This window comes from Sciurus carolinensis, chromosome 7 (assembly GCF_902686445.1).
Source record: "Sciurus carolinensis chromosome 7, mSciCar1.2, whole genome shotgun sequence".
Lineage (NCBI taxonomy): Eukaryota > Metazoa > Chordata > Mammalia > Rodentia > Sciuridae > Sciurus > Sciurus carolinensis.
Window position 1 is genome coordinate 118160415 of NC_062219.1, and position 8025 is coordinate 118168439.

At 45.0% G+C, this 8025-nt stretch overlaps 1 non-coding gene across 1 annotated transcript; it reads right to left on the minus strand.

Annotated features, from left to right (window-relative positions):
* Window positions 1-1287: 1287 nt before the first annotated feature.
* On the minus strand, window positions 1288-1361 carry Trnaa-ugc (transfer RNA alanine (anticodon UGC)). The gene has a single exon. It is a non-coding gene; the product is annotated as a tRNA-Ala (tRNA).
* Window positions 1362-8025: the final 6664 nt, after the last annotated feature.

Consider the following 8025-nt stretch of genomic DNA (forward strand, 5'->3'; position numbering starts at 1 on the left):
AGGAGCAGTGTCCTGGGTGCTCCAGGCTGTTGGGGTGGTGAGATTACGTCTAGATTGTGCCTGCTGGGAGGGCCAGAGGCAGGAAGCTGCAGCCTGCAGCAGAGGTGCCCAAGGCCCCCATGGTCCCCATCAGGGACATACCTCAGAGTTATCACCAGCAGGCAATATTCTTTGCTCTGTACAATGAACATTTTCTATTTTTTTTGGTTCCGGAGATTGAACTCAGGGGCGCTTGACCACTAAGCCACATCCCCAACCTTATTTTTGTATTTTTTGTTTAGAGACAGAGTCTCACTGAGTTGCTGAGCACCTCGCTTTGCTGAGGCTGGTTTTGAACTCATGATCCTCCTGCCTCAGCCTCCAGAGCCACTGGGATTACAGGCCTGGGCCACCGTGCCTGCTCCTATGAATGCTTTAAAAAAAAAAAAAAAGACAAACTTTTACAGTTTGTTCTTTTACAAAGTAGCATGTTTATTATTATTGAAAAGGGCTTAAAAAGAAGAAAAAGAAATGAAGGATGATAAGGGAAACTCCCAGAGATTAATCAGTTAGCATTTGGTGCTCCAGATCTATCTTTAGCTTTTTCTGTGTCTCCATCTCCATCTGAATCTCCATTTATGTAATTAAATTGACTTGAACGATAAGGTCACATGTACCATTTCATAACTTCTTATCAATTACTCTATCTAGATCACTCACAGGGCATGAAACCATTTTCTGAGGAGCTATTCCTAGCCTGGCAGAGGAGGAGGGGCCCCGGGCAGGGCAACACTTCACTGCTGAATGCTTAGGTTGCGTTTTTCTTTTAGTTAAATCTTCACTGTGATTATTTACTAACAATAAATTCCTAGACGTGAAATTTCTGAGTTGAAGACAAAGCATTTAATGCACTTGAACTTTATGTTTTGTTTCCATGGTGCCGGAGATTGAACTCAGGGATGCGCTACACTGAGCCACATCCCCAGCCCTTTTTATTTTTTATTTTTTAAATTTATTTTTTCGTGTGTGTGTGTGTGGCAGTACCAGGGATTGAACTCAGGGGCACTCAACCACTGAGCCACATCCCCAGCCCTATTTTGTATTTTATTTAGAGACAGGGTCTCACTGAGCTGCTTAGTGTCTCGGTTTGCTGAGGCTGGCTTTGAACCTCGATCCTCCTGCCTCAGCCTCCTGAGCTGCTGGGATTATAGGCGTGCTTTATTTTTTATTTTGAGACTGAGTCTTGCTAAATTGTTGAAGCTAGTCTTGAATTTATTTATTTATTTTATTTATTTATTTATTTATTTTTTGCAGTACTGGGGATTGAACCCAGGACCTTGTGCTTGCAAGGCAAACACTCTACCAACTGAGCTATATCCCCAGCCCTTGAATTTACATTCCTGCCTCAGCCTCCCAAGTCCCTGGGATGACAAGCACGCTTTACTGAGGTTGCACCCTCGTCTCTAATTTCTTTCATGAATGATAGTATCTTCTATACTATTCTGTTCTTTGCATTTTTCACTTAACAAATTATTCTGACGAGTTTTCTAGGTCAGTACTGCACAGTATTTCATTCTACGCATTGTGCCCTAATATATCTAACTTGTCCCCTACTGATGGACATATAGGTTGTGTATTAGTCATGGGTGACTGTGAAACAAATTACCCCAAAACTGAGTAATGCAATACAACAATAATACAATAATGTATTTTCTCTTATGGTTTCTGCTGGTCAGAAATCTGAGAAGGACCCAGCTAAATACTTGTCACTGGTGGGCTTTTATGTGACAGCAGTCAGATGTTGTCAGAAACTGCTGTCATTTGAAGGTTCACCTGGAACCAGAGGGTCCCTTGCTAAGGTGATTGGCTTATGTGGCTAGAAAGTGGATGCTGGCTGCAGGCTGGGGCCTCAGTTCTGCTCCATGTGGCTCTTTCTACAGAGCTGCCTGAGTGTCCCCAGGAGGTGGTGGCAGGCTTTCCCCAGTACAAGCAAGAAGCCCAGGCAGCGGCTGCACCGCCTTTCTGAACTTCACATACGTTTATCGCCTTTGCTTCCACTGTGTTCTGTTGGCTATGGCAGCTAAAGAGGTCTGTTCAGGTTCAAGGGGAGGGAATAGACCCTGCCTCTCAGTGGAGAGGTGCGCCGGCATCACATTGTAAGAAGTGTGTGGGAAGCCGGTTCAGTGGCACCTGCCTGTCATCCCAGCAGCCCGGGAGGCTGAGGCAGGAGGATCACAAGTTCCGAGTCAGTCTCAGCAACTTAGCGAGGCCCTGAGCAACTTAGTGAGACCCTGTCTCAAATTAAAAAAATTAAAAGGACTGGGGATGTGACTCAGTGGTAAAGTGCCCCCGAGTTTAACCCCAGGACCAAAAATTAAAATAAAAAATAAAAAAAGAACATGGGAAATGGAATACTTTAATGCATCTTTAGAAAATACAGTCTGTGGAAGGTCTGTTGCTGAAAGCTCAGTCCTTGTCCCCAATACCAACCCAATAACCAGGATGCCGTTTTGTTTTTTGTTTTTTAGTTGTAGACAGACACAATACCTTTATTTCATTTATTTATGTTTATGTGGTGCCGAGGATCCAACTCAGTGCCTCACACGTGCTAGGCAAGCGCTCCACCACTGAGCCCCAGCCCCAGCCCAGGACACAGTTTTGAGAAAAAGGAAAAAGGTTTATTGCTTTGCTTGCAAAGGACAGACACAGGGTCTCCTGTCCCAGAGGCTGTGATTCTGCCCATCAGCAGGAACAGGGGACTTTTAAAGAGGTGACTCAAGGGCTACCTTCCCCGTGTTCTGTGTCTGGAGTTGCCATTCACGTGTTAATTTGGGAGATGGGCCTCTCTGAGACCTTCTGGATTTCTCCATTCCTGTGGTGGGTGGGTGCTCAGGGACAGATGACCCTGCCCAGGGTGGGAAGGAAAGGTAATCCTGTTTCCCTGAGATCAGAGGAGCAGGAAAAGAGGAAGAGAAAGAAACGTGTCCATTTCAAAAATCAGCGACAGTGGCATCTCCCAAATTAACAAGTGAATGGCAACTCCAGATAGAGAAGGTGTGAAATGCAGCCCTTGAGTCACCTCTTTAAAAGTCCCCTGTTCCTGCTGATGGGCAGAATCACAGTCTCTGGGACAGGAGTCCCTTGGGTTTCTCCTTTGCTAGCAAGGCAAGAAGCCTATTTTTTCCTTTTTCTCAAAACTCTGTCCTTAAATGCTTAATGGGTAAGGATACTTTGAAGTAATGGAAGTATGTTGAAGTTATATAGAGGTGGTGATTGCATAACACTGGGAATGTACTAAATGCCATTCAATCGTTCACTTTAAAAGAGTTAACTTTATGTCATGTGAGTTTCACCTCAATAAATCATCTTTTAGTGCAATACATATGGTAATATTATTAAAAATTAAAAAAAAAAAAAAAAACCTGTCCTCGTTATCAGATTGGCATTGAGGACAAGGCCCCAGCTTTCGACAACACCTCCGTGCCTTGCAATAAGTACATTTTTTTTTTCAGTAGCAGGGAAAAGTAGCACTTTACCACTGAGCTTTTAAAACTTTCTCAAAATTTCTCAAAATTACTCAGCCCTTTTAAAACTTTCAAAAATTTTCTCAAAAAGGGTCTTGCTAAATTGCTTAGGACCTAAATAAGTTGCTGAGGCTGGCCTTGAACTTGCAATCCTCCTGCCCCAGCCTCCAGAGTTGCTGGGAGTTGCTGGGATTATGGCCCTATGCCACCACACCCAGCAGTAAGTACATTATTAAGTTTATAATAGACATTACCAAAGTGCCTTTATAAAACTGCTTTAATTTAGACTCCCACCAGGAGTGTCTCCACATCCAGACAAGTACTGTTTATCTATTAAAAATCTGTGGATTCAATAGACAAGAAGTGATATCTCATCATCTTCAGATTCTAAGAAAGCAGAAGACCTGAATTTGAGCTTTGACATCTGCATTAATTTGCTAGGGCTGCCAATAACGAAATGCCACCAACTGGGGGTCATAAGCAACAGAAATTTATTCCCTCACATTTCTGGGGGTTGGAAGTCCAAGATCAAGGTGTCAGCAGATTCGTTTTCTCCCAAGGCCTCTTTCCTTGGCTTGTAAATGGCTGCCTTGTCACCGTGTCCTCACATGGCCTTTCCTCTACGCACATGAATCTTCAGTGTCTCTTCCTCTTCTATTTTTTTTTTTTGGCAGAGCTGGGGATCGAGCCAAGGGTGTTGACACTTTATCATTGACCTGCATTGCACCCATTTCATTTTTTATTTTTGTTTCATTTGGTTTTGGTTCTGAGGATTGAATTCAGGGGCATTAACCATTGAGCCACATCCTCAGTCCTTTCCTAAAATATTTTATTTAGAGCCAGCGTCTCACAGAGTTGCTGAGGGCCTTGCTAAATTGCTGAGGCTGACTTTGAACTTGCCATCCTCCTGCCTCAGCTTCCCGAGCTGCTGGGATTACGGGCATGCACCACCATGTCCAGCTAGAGGATATAGTTATTAATACATAAGAAGTTTGTAGTTCTGAGTTGGCCTAGCCTGAAGTAGAAAGATACCCTTTGTAGATTTGAGCAGTAAGTGCAGAAGGTAGAGGCATATATCAGCTGTCTGTTGCTGTGTAACAAAACATTCCAAAACAGTATGACTTAAATAGCAGTTTAGGAGCTGGGACTGTAGCTCAGTGGCAGAGCACTTACCTAGCACATGTGAGGCACTGGGCTCAATCCTCAGCACCGCATAAAAATAAGTAAATAAAAGAAAAGCATTCTGTCCATCTACAACTAAAAAATAAATAAAAATGAAAACAAATAAATAAAACAGCAGTTGATTATTCCTCGCAGTTCTGAGGGTTGACTGGAGGGTTTCTGGACTGGTCTCCTTCCTGTAGCTACAGTCTGCTGATAAGTTGGCTAGGCCGGGTGGTCTAGAACAGCAGGGTGCCTGGGCCTCTCATCCCCAGGTCTTTTGGGCCGGGTTTCTGCTCAGGATGAAGCGTTCCAAAAGAGCAGATGCAGAGACCCAGCCTCAGAAGTCACACAGCATCCTTTCTGTCATGTCCTATAACCGAGAGCAAGTCAGGAGTCAGCCCAGATCTGAAGGGAGGTGGAATCCATTACACCTAGCAGCCAAGTCTTGTGATAAAGGGGCTCGTACACAGGGGGTGCAATTCCGTGGGGGCCGTTATTGCAGCAATTCTCCCTGGGGAGACTGGGCCAAATCTACCTGCATCTGAGTCAGCACGCCCCGCCCCAAGCACCCAGAGACCAGTGAACCTTGACCTCACCCTCAGCAATGAGCTGGTGCCTCCCAGCTTGCCCTTTCCCTATTCAGCCAGCCCAGCTCCAAAGCCGGCTCCACGCCTGTGTCTCAGGGCCATGTTCAGCCTTGCTGAAGCACCTGAGGACTCTGACCTGCTAACCTCCCTCTCCTGCCCAGCCCCACGGTGCTTCCCGGAACTCCTCTCCCTCGACTGCCCTTTGGTGAGGCCTGATCCACCCTCCCCAAAAGGAAGTTCATCAGCACCCATGGATTCTCCAGACCAGTTTCCCCAACCCTGCTGTATACATCTGAAAGTACAAAGTAGTTCTTTCCTGTCTTATTCACTACAACTTATGTAGCTCCGTAATTCAGGCCTTTGAGAAATTCCACAATTTTTAATACTTCAAATTTCAATTCTTTTTTCCTTTTTTCTGATTTTTCTTTCTTTCTTTCTTTTTTTTTTTTTTTTTTGGTACTGTTGGTACTGAGAATTGAACTCAGGGGTGCTTAACCACTGAGCCACATCCCCAGTCCTTTTTTAGTTTTTATCTGGAGACAGGGTTCTGCTAAGTTGCTTAGGGCCTCACTAAGTTGCTGAGACTGGCTTTGAACTTTTGATCCTCCTGCCTCAGCCTCCCAAATTGCTGGGATTATAGGCGTGCACCACCAGGCCCGGTCACTTTTTCTTTTCTTTCTTTTTTTTTTTCTTTACACAATCCCTTTATGGCTCAAGAGTTACTGTGAATATAAATTTCTGCTCCTGTTATTGATAGAAATGATAAAGGAGAAGACAGTCCCAATGAGGCAGAACCTGGCAGAATCGTTTATTAAAAGGGTGATCAAAAAGTTAATGTGTATTGTGTTTTCCTAGTTGAATTACATTTTGGGATCTAATAGGAGGACTTGTTGCCCAGGGACCCTCAGAGAGCCATAAGGCAGGGTACAGAATTGTTTGATAGTGAAAATTTGGATTTTTAAAATAATACAAGCCGGGCAAAGTGGCACAGACCTGTAATCCCAACAACTGGGGAAATTGGGGCATGAGGATCACAAGTTCCAGGCCAGCCTAGGCATCTTAGGGAGATCCTGTCTCAAAATAAAAATTAAAAAGGGCAGGGGATGTAGCAACTCTGGTTTCATCCCCAGTACCAAGAAATAAAAATAGAAAAAAGATATTAATTTGCTAATTTTCCATATGAGTTTAACGAGTCTCGTTTTTTGGTACTAAGGGTTGAACACTGGGTCTCGGACACGCTGGGCAATCGCTCCACCACTGAGCCATCTCCCCAGTAACCCCTCATTTTGGCACTGGGGATTGAACCCAGGGGTGCTTAACCACTGAGCCACATCCCCAGCCCTTTTTATTTTTTATTTTGAGACAGGATCTAAGTTGCTTAGGGCCTCACTGACCTTGAATTTGTGATCCTCTAGTCTCCCAAGTCGCGGGAATTACAGGTGTGCGCCACCAGGCCCGGCTACCCGGTCACTTTTTAATTTTATTTTGAGACAGGATCTCCCTAAGTGCTAAGGCTAGCCTCCAACTTGTGATCTTCCTGCCTCAGCCTCTTGAGTAGCTGGGATTTCAGACATGTGCCAGCACGTCTGGGTCTAATTCCGGAGTTTTAATCTGTGTTAAGAGGGGAGAGTTTTTTTTAAATAGCAAGGTATGCCACAGTTGAATAGGTGGGTGTCTTTCGTGTAGAAGGGGGAACATATAGCTTGTGTGTATCAGCTTTCTTTGGAAGCACGGACTTAGAGGAGAGCAAAAGGGGCAGCTGACAGCAGGAGCGGAGAGCAGGGAGTTTCGAATTTGCCCTTTGTACCCTCTGAATCTCAATGCTGCCTGTTCAAAAATAGATCAATACTGTGGGGGCAGGTATCGATTGGGAGGAGAAGAGGGAGCCCTCTAAGGCCCGGGAAATGTTCAAGGCCTTTGGGGTGCCGGGGGTGAACGTGTGGGAGAAGCCGTCCACCTGTACACTTACTGAGAGTAATACTTCCAAAATGATGATGTCTCTTAATGAAAAAATGAAATATATCAAAAATACACGTGTTTTTTAAAAGCGCGTGCAATTCCGCACACCTGTACTCAGGAGGCTGAGGCAAGAGGAGCAGAAGTTTGAAGTCAGAATGGACAACTTAATGAGGCCCTATCTCAAAATAAAATAAGAAGGTCTGGGGATGTAGCTTAATGGTAGAGTGCTCTTGGTTCAATCGCCAGTACTGCAGAAAGAGAGAAGAAGGAAGGAAAGAAGGAAGGAAGGAAGGAAGGAAGGAAGGAAGGAAGGAAGGAAGGAAGGAAGGGAGGCAGGGAGGGAGAGAAAGAGTTAAACCAGGGTATGTTACTTTGATTCCAAAAATATGGGTTTCTGGAAATTCCACTCAAGCTGCTTTCTAGAAAGTAAAACATAATTTCTGATTGATTTCCACTAAGGTCTGTTCATGTGCTTATTCCAGTTGGACAGCAGCTGGTCTTGGCCTCGGTGTTAGACGCAGGCTAGGGAGAGAGGAGAGGAAGGTGAGCTGAGTTTCCCCAGGACTTGAATAAGAGCCCAGCGAGAGCAGAGGAAGAGAAGAAATGGTCTATGCCTGGGAGCTTGCTGGGCGCTGTGTGCCTGGCACCAGAGACACACAGAAAATCCTTCTGAGTTGGGCACGGTGGCCTGCGCCTGCCTGTAATCCCAGCGGCTCTGGAGGCTGAGGCAGGAGGATTTTGAGTTCAAGGCCAGCCTCAGCAACTTAGAAGGCGCTGGGTAACTTGGCAAGACCCCGTCACAAAATTGAAAA